We start from the raw sequence: 15,023 nt of genomic DNA on the forward strand, positions 1-15,023 counted from the left end.
GTTCATATGACATTAAAAAAAAAAAAGAGATCTGTCAGGGCTTATACAACTCTCAGAACTGCTGATACAGAATCAAAGTGTTATGAGAAGTCACAGCAATATAATCCCTTTCTTTTTACCAAGATAGAGTATTTCAGAAGGTAAAGCAAGGAATAAGGAACCTGCTGCTCTGCTCTCATGAGACCCCGCCTGAACACTGCATTCAGCTCTGGGCCCCTCAGAATAAGGACATGGCCCCATTAGAGCGAGCCTGGAGAACGACCACAGGGATAATAAGAGGGCAGGAGCATCTTTCCTGTGAAGAGGGGCTGAGTTGTGTAGCTGATCAATCTTGAAAAGAGAAGGCTCCTTTCCACACTTAAAGGGGCCCACAGGATATCTGGAGATAAGCTCTTTATCAGACAGAATAGCAAGAGGACAAGTGGCTTTAAACTAAAAGAGGGTAGATTTAGATTAGACATCAGGAAACTCTACTCAGAGGGTGGTGAGGCACTCAATCAGGCTGCCTGGAGAAGTTGTGGATGTCCTGGAGGTGTTCAAGGCCAGGCTGGATGCAACTCTAGGCAAGCTGATCCAGAGGGAGGTATCCCTACCATGGCCATGGGTTAGAAATGCATAGTCTTTAAGGTTCCTTCTAATTTAAACCATTCTATGATCATATAACTAAGTTTTGCCATGTATTTCCCATATGATCTTTAAGGCCATCTATTACTCGTGATATTTAATATTGCAGTAGAAAAGTCTTCCACACCCGGCACCTCTCCATGTCCTGTTAGATCCGCTGCAGGGTCTACAGGATGATGGTGAGTCACTCTTAGATTGTCTGAGCTTCTATAGAACTTCATCAGTCAGTCAGTCCTTGCAGCGTGACAATCCTTCAAATGTGAAGCTTCAAAGTAACTAGGATGCCTGGTTGTAAAATTTAAAGCCAAGTAACTTGTAGCCTCACCCCTCATATTGAGATCGACAACATTTGGCTGACATATGATTTAATCATATAAATATGCGGTATTTAAAACACTGTGCACTGGAGACTTCACATTCAGGCTAGCTTCTTTTTCAGTAATGTACACATTGTGTTTTGTACTTTACAAATTTCTAGTATGCATGTAACTCAATAAATCAGCTTGTATAAATCAGCTGTGGACTCTGTTGCATCCATCTTTCCACTCCCTCCCTTGAAATGCTTTGTCAGCACAGGCTTGAGATATTGGTTCTGCAGGTGCATGTAGATCAATATTAAACACACCGTAGTGTAGTCTGCAGTGACTTATGTTAGCTCTGCTTCACCAGTCATTTGGAGAGTGCAGTTAGCTAGGTAAGGATTTCCAAAGCACTGAACACTGACCAAAGTCTGCTTTCAGCTAAGTCAGCTGTATAACTCTCATTGAAATCCAGCATACAGGCCCTCTGTTAAACACAGGCTATGGATCACAATGTTTCTTAAACTGTATTAAGTAGTACCACATTAAAAGAGGTGTCAGATGAGTCAGAACAAGCTGTTGCAATAAGCTAACAGCTCTTTCACTTGCTAAAACCCACAAATCTGTCCTCAGAAAAGGCGTATCTTGCCACACACATGCTATTCAAAACAATTCTCAGCTTTTCTAATCTTTCTCCTGTTAAAAAAAAAAAAAAAGCGAGGACTCTCACTTCAGCCAGCAATGCACCCATAGAGCCCAGAAAGCCAACCATATCCTGGGCTGCATCAAAAGAAGTGTGGGCAGCAGGATGAGGCAAATGATCCTGCCCCTATGCTCTTGTGAGGCCTCATCCGGAGTCCTGCATCCAAATGTGGAGTCCTCAGCACAGGAGAGACATAGACCTTTCAGAGCATGTCCAGAGAAGGGCCACAAAAATGATCCAAGGGATGGAACAACTTCCATATGAGGACAAAGTGCGTACAAGAACTATTTCCTTCACCACTGAAACGCAGCCCCCCCGGGAACAAAATATGGAAGATATTTAAACAGAAAAAAAATTAACTTTGAAGGAAACTATAAAGATAGAAAACAGTCTATAATAAACATAGCTGGAAAATAGCCACGTATGGAAGACAACACCAGCTACATGCAGCAATGAGGAGTAACACCGCTTGCTAACAGCCACATCTGTCTGGGTCAACAGGAAGGTTCCAGATTAGGAACGCCTCTGCAACAGAAGGCAACTGGAGGCAAGGCTTTTACATGCAATAGCTATCATATTGGATACCTCTTCTGTACTAAGAGCACCTTCTTACTATCTCCACCAATGAGAAATATGCAGGTTATTACTTTACATACAACCTTCACATTTCAGCTGTCTTAGGAACAAGATAATCCATGGAAAATGTCTCTCTGTGTTTCCTTGTGCTCATTTGTACACCCTTGAATTGTACTGCTTGCACCAAATCTCAAAGAAACCAGGCTTTCATCCTCCAGAGCAGAACTCTTCCCAAAGGGAAACACAACAGAGCTGTCAGTCCCACCGTTTGCTGAAAAATCACCCTGCCCTCTCACCCACTCACCTCTCAACAGATGAGCAATTTCACCACATGTGTCAGCCTACAAGACAAAATGGAAAAGCCTGTAGCTGAAGCATCTGCCACAGCTGATTTAGCCTTTGGTTAAAAAAAAAAAAAAAAAAAAGTGAAGCAGTGGGAGAAGACTGAAACACTTTAGACCACATGTGTCCAACCTGATAGTATTATGGGGGTTTTGCCCTCTTTTATTCTTTGTTTTAATAAAAATTAAAAATAACCGGTTTTGTTGTTTATATTCAGCAAATATATCATGTATTTTATGTGCAGCCCAGGCAAGCCAAAAATTTGGACAACTACGCTTTATATTCTGTTATTTGTGTTACAGAAGGCTTTGACCAGCCCTTCTACAGATATAGCACCTATATAGACAAAGGTCTATAAGTACTCAGGGTACTTAAGACTCAATACAGGAGTCAGGAAGGTGAGTTATTTCCAACTTCAGTTAAGTAAGTGACCATATGACACAACTAAGCTCACAAAAGGTAAATGAGGATTTCTATCTCCTTTTCCATAACATTAATCAGCAACAAACAAGGGAATAAAGGGCCAGCAGCACCAGCATCACAAAAGGAATCCTCTGAGAGGGAAGTAGGAGGAATAAGCCTAAACCCTGTAGTTATCTAACTTTCACATTTCCCTTGGTAGCAGTTGACTATGAAGGAAGCACATTTTTATTTAACTTCTTAAACTATCCTTGATTTTCCAATTCCTTGCCTCAGAGGCTGCTGTCCTTCTGAACTTCTTCACTTTACTAAGCAAGCAGTGGAAAGCCATCCAGAAGATCCCAGATCCCAAGTTGCAGTGTTCTTGTTTTGCTTTTCTCTTGACTGCTTAATTTCCACTCCAGGATGATTCAAGGTAAAGAACTGCGGGGAGCTATAAGCCTCCTGGCTATTCCACTGGCACCAACTATGTATTCCTGTGTTCCAAGACACTACCAAAGTCACACAACTTCTCAAACCTCTCTGCTTTAAAGGATACATTTACACTGCCCTTTGAGCAGATGTGTGTTTGTACTACTGCAGTGAGTAATGGTTCCAACCAGAAAAGGATTCCACAATGCCAAATGCAGCACACATGCACAATAAGAAACAGCTCCTGCACCCAAAACCAGACAATTTAAAACAAGAAGTAATGAGGGGGGTGAAACTAAGAGTACAGGATAAGAAGATGAAAAACCTATTACATGAACAGGTGCCTTCATTAACTGTTTCTACTTGCCTCCTGTTTTTTGTTTGTTTGTTTTTTTCACAGAGCTTAGGTACCTACAACCAATGCATCATAAAGAGTGAAACCATGAATCAAGATTTGAAGGGCTTTTTCGGTCCAGAAGAGGGCAGGAACATAGCATAAAGCCATCCTAATCCAGGCAAGTTCAGCTGTTCCAATGCATTTTCAAGCAAGCTATTACAAGTGATAGAGTGACTCTCTAGAGGAGTGTTACAGGAGGCAGGGATTTAAATGCTCTTCTGAATTTTACAACAGGTGAAGGTACTTATCTACTCTGACCTGGCCCTGCTTTTTATGACCAGCTTGTTCCATTCTCTGATGTCTAAAAAGGATGAGAAAGAGAGAATGAATGAGGGAGTGTCTCTCTTCCTATTTATGCCTGCAGCAAAGGCAATGTTTAATTTATTGCATACCCACTACACACACCCTTCCACAGCTTGTATTACTCAGAACCCACACCAGAAGGGCATGACATTTCCCCCAGACTGCAATATGCCCATTCATTTTCCAATAGCAGTGCCACTGTTAGGATGACTACTGCATACCAGGAAATTGCTGGGGAAAAAAAAAAAAAAAAGAGGCATGCCAAAAGAAAGGGAGATACATGTGCCAAGAACTGGGCAGTGATCTGAAAGGATAACTTCAGGCAAATAGACTCATATGTACTTAACCTGTATGCCAACATGCAATATAGTACAGCTCTGCTGTTCATCCCATCTGATTGTAGAAGGGTGGGAATTGGAAGCTTTCTGCTGCCAGAATGTCAGCCACAAGCCAAAAGGTACATTTGGTTGCTTGTCAGTGCAGCAGATGTGCAATGGGCATCCTTTTCCTTCTCTGACCTCCTCAAGGACAGCAAAATCAGCTCCAGGGAAGGCAATAACAGAGATCAGCAAAGATGGGAGGGGGTTGTAGTTTTTGTTTGTTCTTTAAGAAGTTCTGCTTTTTGGCACTATTTTCATATCAAGTTATTCTACCAGAAATTTGTCAAAAAATTTCACTCCCTTAATATTTATCAATCATGTAAGAAAATCCAGGGAACTGAAGATATTCATATCAAACACAGACAGTAATTAATAGCAATGAGGAGGACTTGTACTGAAAGCATTCAGAGAAGAGCTGACCAGCATATGGAAACACTGAACACATCAAAATGAGACATCACAATATTGTGAACCCAGATGAAATTTCTCAAATTGCTCTTACAAATACCCTGCTTGCTCAATGCATGTTCTTTACACTCAGTGGTTAAGACTAAGTACTTCGGTAGCTGGAAAGGCTGTTCCACACAGCCATGAAGTGTGGAGAAAAAGCACTGTGACCATGCATAACTGAAAGAGAAGGCAGGAAAGAAGGAGTCTCATCACCCACCAGCCTCTTCATGTCTTGACTAGAATTAGTGCTGCAGAGAAATCAGACACCAACAGGCAAAGAAGGAAGTTGTACTTAACAGTTCTTCTTTCAAATGAGATTCCCTTTTGAAGACAGGACAAAAAAGTGCCTTTTCTGCTTTATACATTAAAATATCTTACCAATCCTAGCATACCATAAAACAGTAAAAAGAGGGAGTTAATTGCAGCAACTATTAGATCCCACATGAACCTGAGAAGGCAGAGATGTGAGCCATCACTCAATATGTTATATTTGAATAGAGAAAAAGGATCTTAACTCCATGTTCTAAATAGTTTTTGCAGCTTCAGAAGGAAGGGGGTGAGGGGAAGGTGAGGGAGAGAGAGGTAAGCCCTACAATCAATAGATCATACGTAGACAGTCATAGGTCCTTATTTGATTAAGTGAACATTTTGATTTTATAAACATCTAGGAGAAACTTAACTGTGCTGATGCTGTGCACTGACTTAAGATGCGATGAAATTCCTTTATAATGGAGGAAAATATCCAAGGGAAACATTTCTTGCTACTGTCTTCCTACTATTAGTACTCATATTGTTTGGGTTCTGGTTTGTGCTGGGAATATATGTAGCATTTCACTCAGAGAAATTACTGTCCTTTAGAACAGACTCCCAGAGAATGATTTTGTTACTTCATGGATTCAAGGCTCTAAAAAAAAAAAAAAAATCTCAGTTACACTTCAGAGAACAGAAGCAAAGGCTGACTGGCTGTAATTCTACTGAACACTAGAAAGGAAAAAGGAGCAGCTTTGCTCAAGTTTGATGTACTTTAGAGAACAAAAGTAGAAAAAAAATGTATGGCATTAGGCTGCAACATCAGGAAGCAGTATGTTTTGCCAAGGGTTCAGGAACATCCAACACATGTAAGGTCAGGTGTGTTTTAAGTGTGCTGATGCCTAACAGGAGCTCTCAGCATTGTCCACATGGAACCAAATTTCCTAAGGCTTCGACAAATCTCCAGGAACTCCTAGATTCTCACACACCATCAGATTCCACACAGTGACAAAGAGAGCAGTCCTCCAATGCTTGCACACATTGCAGCCTTATAGCATTCTCCTTAAAGCTCTCTACATGCATGTCCTCAGAACAAACCTTCTGTCTAAGTTGCTTTTGTTTTCTCTTATTGTATTGCACCTGCACATTAAGAACAGACCAGTTTCCACTCTTGTGTGTTAAAAAATAGGTCTGATTTAACTGACTAGAGACAGGTTTTCAAGCACAGTGCATATTTGGGTCTGCAAGTTTATTTTAGTACCAGAAGAACAACAACTTCTAAGGATATGCCAATAGAGAAACCCATGAAAAACGTGCAGAACTGGGAAGGAGCAGTCATATTTCCTATGGTTATGGGACATACACACTCAGTCCATTATGCCACTTGCCCTTTTTAACTCCAAGCTGAATGCACAATAAGCACCAAGTCCACACTTCACAGCTTATTTTGAGCATACAACAACTCTGAGGGTACATAAACATCAAGCAGCTAAACAGTTCATGAATGACAGTGCAGCTAGGCTGGAAGAGTTACTAAACCCCATTTGGTCAGAGGAACTGCCTCTGCCTTGGAACCAAACAGCTTTGATTTTCCAAAAGGCATTTCATCAGGAAGGTATACAGCATGCAGTAATTACCTATGCTCTCAAAAGCAGCGAGACAGACGACCAGCTGCATACCTACCCTCCTCCTGGCCTAGCTCCCAAACACTCTAGCATTTTCCACTGTTGCCTACATGAATTAGAAGACAAAAGCAAATCGCATCAAGGTTCCTGCCAGTTGGGTAGTGCTTTGGGTTTTAAGGACTGCAGACTAGGATTCAGTTACAACAGTTACTGTTTACAACATGCTACAAATACCCTGTTAGGAAACATAACAGTTCTCTGCCTATAAAGCTGCTCTACACTGTGAACTATTTTAGTAGGGCTTTGCCAGGGTACAGCACTGTCACGTATTTTGCATGTCCCTGAAATCCAAAGGTTCACATCACCAAGTCTGATCAACCTCTTGCATATACTACCTGGATGAAAAGTTACTGCTAAGCAATTTAATTGCTTGCTTTCTGAATTAAAGCAGCTATTTGTTTTTGTTTTGTTTTAACCAGAACAGCGTGTTCAATTCTCTGCACTACCTTCTTTATATAGAAAACAGGGTATGTGAAAATCCAGAGGCAGAAAGGGCAGCTTCTCCTTGGCAATATGATGGGACCAAAGCTTTAACTTCTCCAAGTGGCCTGCTACCTCTGAAGCCTCATTCAGAAACACACTTGCCTCTTTCTGAGGAAGTAATACTCAATAACAAGCAGTTGCTGACTCAATAGCCCATTACAGCTTCTCTCATTTTTATAAGAGACTGTACTGTTTCAAGCATTCCTTTGCTTAGGAGAGCCTTGCTGACATTGTGAAGATACAGTCTAATTATTTCAGATAAAGGAGATAAAGAGAACAAAAGCAAAGCTCCCTGGAAAGAACTAGTATGACTGCATTTCCCCTCTGTGGCAAACAGCAGCAACTTCAAAAGCAAAATGGCACTAGGGAAGGCAAGGTGCAGCGGAAAAAACTGAAGTAAATCTCTCCCAGAAATTTCTTCAAAGAGCTTGGCAAATTCAGGAAAAGATTCCTTACTGATTGTGCAATGCAACCCAAAAGAGCCAACAGTTGTCCAGGGATATTTATGGTTCTTCATACAGAGGCTATTATCCCTTGGAATAGACTACAGAAGAATCATTTTGCTACTTCAGGGGTCCAAAGCTCTAAAAATCTGTGTTACACTTAGGAGAGTAAAAGTGAAGTATGCAGAAGTGATCAAAGGAGAACAGGCTGGTTTTATAGCCTGCAGGGAAAACAACTGATCATATATTCTTCCTATGACAAACAACTGAGAAAGTAATTGAGAGCCTAGCAGAAACCAATGTTGTTACCTCAGCATTATTGATTTTAGGCAGACATCTTAATCTAACACATGACAAAACTTTGGTCATTGCAGTAAGATATAGCTTTCAAGGAAAAAGGATATTTATAAAGGAAGTTTATAGTTCAGTGAGAGATTCTTATGAAGTCAAGCCCAGGCCATACATGAATGAAAAGAAAGACTTCCAAAATGGATACTAAGTTCGACTAAAAAGTGAAAATGTAATATATTAGTGTATTATAATACACTATTACATAGCAGTATATAATGCAGAAGGATCTTCTGATCTTCAAAGCACTAAACTACACAACTTCAAAATGCAGTACTGAGAAAGCCTTGTTCTTAACAAAGGGATGACTGTCACTGAAAAAGCTTGAAGTTCAGTTGGGATCCTGTTAAAAAAATAATTACTAGATTTAACAAAAGCATTCCAATTGCTTATATATATATATGGGATTTTTTAAAAACTAAAATTTCTAACAAAATCGGGCCAGAACAGAATAAAAAAAAATAGTCCTTTGCTAACAGTGACTGAGTCAAATAAACAGAACAGCAAAGAAAATTTAAAGAACATCAACAGTAAAGAGCACAAATGTATAAATCACAACAAGAACACCCCTAATTCTGCACCTCTCCTGTTGTCATGCTGTTGCTTTTGTGCACTGGAGACTTTAGGGGTAGTGCCCTCAAGGGAAGGAAAAAAAAACACCAGGCCTCTAAAACCAGCCTTTATCTTTAGCATCCATCCACATACATTGCTTAAAAAAAAAACACAATCAGCTGGCCTGTAACAACAATTTGTTTAGATACCAAATATATATATATATATATATATATATATATATATATATATATATATATATATATAGTAGTAGAGCCTGGTTGATGAGGTGTTATGGCTATGGTTGATTTGTTCAGTGCACGTTACATTTTATCACACGCAGCAGGGTGATAAGGAGCAAAAATTCTCACATTTTGTTTATGCACTATACAGCTTAAGTCTTACATGTCACAGCATCTTGAGACTTACGGCACATTTTATGAGTAAAGCAGTACAGCTAAAGTCATACCTATTTCAGTTACATGGGGATCATTTGCAGGAGAAAATTAACAAATTTTATTCCTCAGTAGCAAGCATCCATTGCACCACTGTCCTCACAACCATTTCAAGGGTGAGGCTAGGTCATGACCAAGAAGAATATCATTCAGAACAGCCTGGCACCTATTTTGAGAAATTCAGAGCGCCTCTGAATGACATCCTTCAATGATAAACTCTCTTTGTCAGGAGAACTGCTTGTATCATTGGATCTGTCAAGCTGAGCCACCAAAGGAGCTATTTTACTGGGTCTCCCCCAGTCCTTGATACTTGTGGGAGATTTTCATAGAAGCCATTAACTTACTTTGCACTGGGAATTACGCCACTTGGCAGGAGCTATCTCTCCTCACAATACCTGCATGTCCAAAGCTGAACCTACTCTTGTAATGAGATGGCAAAAAGTAGTCATATATATTCAAAATGTTGGCCTGTGAGCCGGCAAGACCTGAAAATATTTACCAATATGTCAAAATGCTTCTAGCTGAAAACCGTTTCTAAACCATTCGCTGTTTGCAAGTTTAATGGCGTAAGGCTTATGGGCTCATGAATCACCAGCTTTCACAGCAGCAGCATTTGAAATGTTGATACCTTAGCCTTGAAATAGATGTGAAGGTACCACAGCCTTTACAAGCTGTTATCGAAAGACATACTTTAAAAGCTTCCGCAGAAGACTGAGTGCAATAGAAGTAGCTCAGCAAGATGAAAATAACCAAACCAACTTAGTTAAAGTCATTGTTCATGTCTGTGTTCCATTCTAGTGATTACCCTCCAGTTGGACAATGAATCATATTAAACGGAGATTTGATACTTACAGTTTGTCTGATAAAAAATCCAGATGACTTGAGAAGCAATGATGAGTATTTGGGAGACCATTAGTCTTATTTCAAATTACTGAATTCAACTATTGGAAGAAAATTTTGGAGAGCAATTCCATTTATCACAGATTTTTAAAAAACAGCTTTGTACTATTCTTAGTATTTTAAGATTTTCGGTTGAAAAGACATATGAACAGCCATAGCAAAAAATTGCTACTACAAAAAGATACATGTAGTTTGAGTATCTCTAAGGTCAAGGGGGTTTTGCCAGTAAATGGCAAATGCTGCATTACAGAACTGTAAAATGAAATGCTTAGCGTATCAGAGAATTAGCGAGGATGGAACAGTCCAATACAAAAGCAAACCCAACTGGAAGAAAAAAGAAATCTCAACTGTAAATAAAAATAATAATAATTCCATATATCATTCTCTAAAATATGCCACAAATTGGTTTACCTGGGTTTTCCAAGGGAATACTCTCTGTGGAGTGTAAAATTATAACATATGTATGTGCTAATTTACAACACCTCAGACAGATAAAAGAACACAAAAAATAGAAGAAGTAAAGTTAACCTCCAGTATTAACCAAAGAGATTAAGAAAACCCACTAAACAATAGTAACAATAAATACATAGAACATTTACCGATTTGTTTCTCTGTGGATAGTGTAAAAGGCATGTGAAGTCACAGCTCCACATTTTTTTTCTGATAACTGCCCCGTCTATATTCATCTACTGTGTTGATGCTGACAACTTGCAGATCTCCATCTTCCTTCCTACCTCCTTGCAATCAGATTAAAATCCTAATCTACTTCCCTCACTTCTCTGAGGATGTCTGAAATCAACTCAGCCTCAGCTCTCCAATATTTCTCCTACATCAATACAGATAAAAGTGGCATTTTGCCTATCACTTAACTCATAATACTTCATTTTCAACTCTGATTTCCCTCTAGACCTTCACATTCAAACCATACAAAAATAATCAGAAAGATTTTGACACACTTCCAACATGATTTATTTATGTGCACCTTCACAACTAAAAACTTATGTCCAAGTTCTCATCATCCTGATTACTGCAAATTCTTTCCACAGATTTAATCCCATTCAAGTCCCATCCATCCAAAATGCCATCTTCAAAGAGTGCTTTCAGCAGTAATTTTATGTTGAGGCTTGTACTCCCACACTCATATTTGAGGTAAACTCCTTCCAACCAGCTTCAAACTTCATTCTCCTTCCTTAACTCTCCTTACAGCTTCTTTGCTCTGATTTCTCTTGAGAAACATGCCAAGCAATCTGACCAATACACCCTTAGCTCCATGCTCTCCCTTCCTGTTACCATTTTTCTTACTTTCCTATTCTAAACTACTGGGGAGCAAATACCACTGCCTTCACTTTTTTCTCTGTACAGAAGCTCTGAACACGTTTCTACTTTACTCACTAAACTAAATATACCTTATGTGAGCGCTGCTGTGTCAGAAAACTGTGTGACTGCTATCCTCATCATGAATGCAGGGGAAAACAGGTAATCCAGGTTTGAGGCAAGCACTATTTAAATTATGCTTGAAGCCACACCAGCAGACACAACACAATAATAGCCCTACTATATTATTTTTAACACTTGTAACTATCAGAAACACTACTCCAACACAACGGAATAGTGATACACAAGATGTAATGACAAGGGAACCAGCACAGCAGAAAAGCATTACAAAGGAAAAGTGCTCACCATCTGCCTCTGAAGAGCTAGGCTCACAAGGGAAACTCCACAGAGGAGGGATCACCAACCAAAGAACCTTCTAGAGTGGCAATCAGCCCTTAAATGAAGTCAAAGAGAGGTGCAGTCAGGCTCTACACCTGCTGGTCACACAGCTGAATAGCCTTCACCTGTGCTCCCAGGGCTGATTGGGTCCTTTCCCCAGGTGCTCAATCAGTGGTTCAGGCCATCACTCAAGTTACCATACAATGTCATAGGCAGTATAACTTCAACATGCGTACTGGGATTATTTATGCTGAGTTCTGCTGTTCAAGAGGTCTATGCACACTTCCCTCAGATTGTTTGTGGCATACAGTGATTTTTCTGCCACAGAGCAAATATCATTCTTAGAAGAGTCATCTGTACCCACCCTCATCTAGTAGAATCATATTAGCAGCTGTGATGGTTTAGGACTTGCATTGCCAAAAGGTCTGGTAAAACCAAATCAATAGCAAATGTGGTTTAGCGCACATCTTGCAGGTAGTCTGTCAGTCACTGTGTGCAATCCCATGGTCAGCCACCCTCAGATTTTACTTCTCTACAGTTCATCAGGAAGACAATTAAGATGATTATATTTTGGTCTTCAACAACACCATGGAGCAGACCACAGAACAACACCCATGTATCAGAAGGCACAAAGCCGAGCTCCAGTAGCTGATACACGGGAGTGTGAAGAGGGAAAGAAACACACACACAAATAAATATATAAAAATAAAGACAGTGGATATTCCTTTCAGAATAACTTATTAAACTCATTTCAATTCATTTAGCATTTCACACTCCCACCTCATTATGCTCAGTACTACTGGTCTTTCTGAAAAATGAGGTGGCGCAATAGCGCAAAATGAAAGGCAGAAATCCAGAAGTGAGATTACATCCTTATAAGTAGGCTAATATTTCCCTAGTCCTACTTATACCAGCAGTATATACAGCGGATGATAGTAAAGTGGATGGTGTACCACATTCCCACGTACAAAACAAACAAACAAACAGAAAAAAAAACAGTCCTAGAAGGACAGTATCAAGTATCAAGTTGAAAAACAAGCTAGTGCAGACATCAATCACCCAGTGACCGAGAAGCTGTGGGACAGGTTATCAGTATGAATAAAATGAGGATTTGCACATCCTGAGGTCAACTGCTGACTAGCCAGTCTGAATCCTATCTATCCTACTCCTTACATTTCACAGAAATGATCATGTTCTGGCTCCAGTGTGAAGAAGCTGTCAAAGTCTCACTCTTTCAGGATGCAGTTGTAGGTAGGAGGCGCTTTGAGGCACAGTAAATGTGCTGGTCAAGTAGAACACTAGAAACAATCTCAATTCCAAATCCCAAACTTCTCCCAGTTCTGGTCACTTGGTAGGAATTCAAGAATGTTATCAGGGCATGCAAGGAGGCAATGAGGAAGGCTAAGGACCATTCTAATTAAATCTGGTGAGGGAGGTCAAAGGCAACAAGAAAGGATTCTTTCAGTATGTAAGTAACAAAAGGGAGACTAGAGAAAATGTGGGCCTGCTACTGAATGAGGAAGATGCCCTGGTAACAGAGAATGTGGAAAAAATAGAGTTACTTAATTCCTTCTTTGCTTCAGCCTTACTGCTAAGACTGCTCGTCAGGAATCCCAGACTCAGGAGGTAAGAGAGTGTCGGAGAAAAGGAAGACTTCTTCTTAGAGAAAGATGAGGCTAGAGATTATCTAGGCAAACTCAACATGCAAAAATCCATGGGTCTCAGTAGGATGCACTCATAAGTGCTGAAGTAGCTGGCAGAAGTAACAGCCATACCATTCCACATAATCTGTGAAAGGTCATGCAGAACAAGAGAGGTACCTAAAGATTAGAGTACAATGTCACTCCAGGTCGCTAAAACAATAAGAAGGAGGACCCCGAAAACTACAGGCCAGTCAGCCTCACCTTCATCTCTGGGAAGGTGATGGAACAACTTATTCTGGACATCATTTCCAGGCAAGCAGAAGAAGGTTATTGGGAATAGTCAACACAGATTCACCAAGGGGAAATCACACTTGGTCATCCTGGTAGCCTTCTATGATGATCTCCAGAGGTCCCTTCCAACCCCTACAATTCTGTGATCCCAAAGTTGTGTGAAATTTGTGCAACTGAACTGACCTTATAGATAATATGGAACAGTGGAGCTTATATTCCAAACCACTTCACACACACCTTCTATCTCTAGGTAGCCTCCACCTACCCAGCTCAAGAAGTCTTTCAGTGCTCAAGTAGCCACAACACACTGCAAGCATGTGTCTGAATTAATGTGACAGCCAAAGTTTATTGTCCAGTACTATATAACAGAACAATGTAAAATGAAAACTGTGATGGCTCAAAGAAAAGCAGCCAGCTCATTTTGATTTAGTTGGAGAACTTGGATTCTTTTGCCACTCTGAGACCAAAAGAATAACTGTTTTATCTTGCTTTGGATATCTGTACATCAATTTCCTCATCTAAAAGAAACAATACATAGTCCAATATATATCTCAAGATATTAAAAGCCCTGTCACTGCTACACAGGTAAACTATTACTATGTAAAAAGTTGGGGCAAAAAAAAACGTTTCAGACTTGTTTAAGTATGCTAGCAATTCTTTTCACTAGTTCTCTGAGTGATTTCAGAAACCTTGAAGACCCTGGAGAGGTACAAGCGAGGCATCTCGTTCAGTTGTCAGTCCGGAGGCCAATACGGCTCGCAGTTCTCAGAAAGAGCACAAAGAGCAGAAGCTAAATAAAATAAAATAAAATAAAATAAAATAAAATAAAATAAAATAAAATAAAATAAAATAAAATAAAATAAAATAAAAGCGGAGAATCCCATAGCTGATCTCTCCCTCCTCCTGTTGCAGTTATAGAGAATAATCACTAGATGGAGCTACAGAGTCACAAATCTGATTTATGGCCGCTACAAGAGTTTGTTGCCTCGCACAGTTCTATTTGGCCTAAACGGACGGATCCCGGCGGTTCCTATTCACTCACCTTCTGAAGGATGGGGATGAAATGCTTTCATTTACAAAAGCAAAATGTACACAGAGGAATTGATGAGAAACTGAAGGGAAAAAAAAACAAAAAAAACCAACAACATTCACAGCCTTCAAAATCAAATATATTTTAAAAGCAAACTGAGAGATATTTTATCTGCCAAGATAGACCAGATTTCTTGCTTTGTTCTGCAAGTCAGAAAGCACAGCAGACTCCTTAGCGCCTGACATGATTAGCTGAGCTACTGCAAGAGAAATACACGAGCTCTGAGCCCTAGTCCTTATAAATAAGGTCTAACACAGGAAAAAAAT

General features: G+C 39.9%; 1 long non-coding RNA gene across 1 annotated transcript in view; it reads right to left on the reverse strand.

Annotated features, from left to right (window-relative positions):
• LOC125693527 (uncharacterized) overlaps positions 1–11,774 on the reverse strand; it is a 78,504-nt gene extending 66,730 nt beyond the window's left edge. The window contains exon 1 of the long non-coding RNA XR_007377137.1: positions 11,701–11,774. This is a non-coding gene — a long non-coding RNA (uncharacterized LOC125693527). The remainder of the gene's footprint in view (positions 1–11,700) is intronic.
• Positions 11,775–15,023: the final 3,249 nt, after the last annotated feature.

This window comes from Lagopus muta, chromosome 5 (assembly GCF_023343835.1).
Source record: "Lagopus muta isolate bLagMut1 chromosome 5, bLagMut1 primary, whole genome shotgun sequence".
Taxonomy (NCBI): domain Eukaryota; kingdom Metazoa; phylum Chordata; class Aves; order Galliformes; family Phasianidae; genus Lagopus; species Lagopus muta.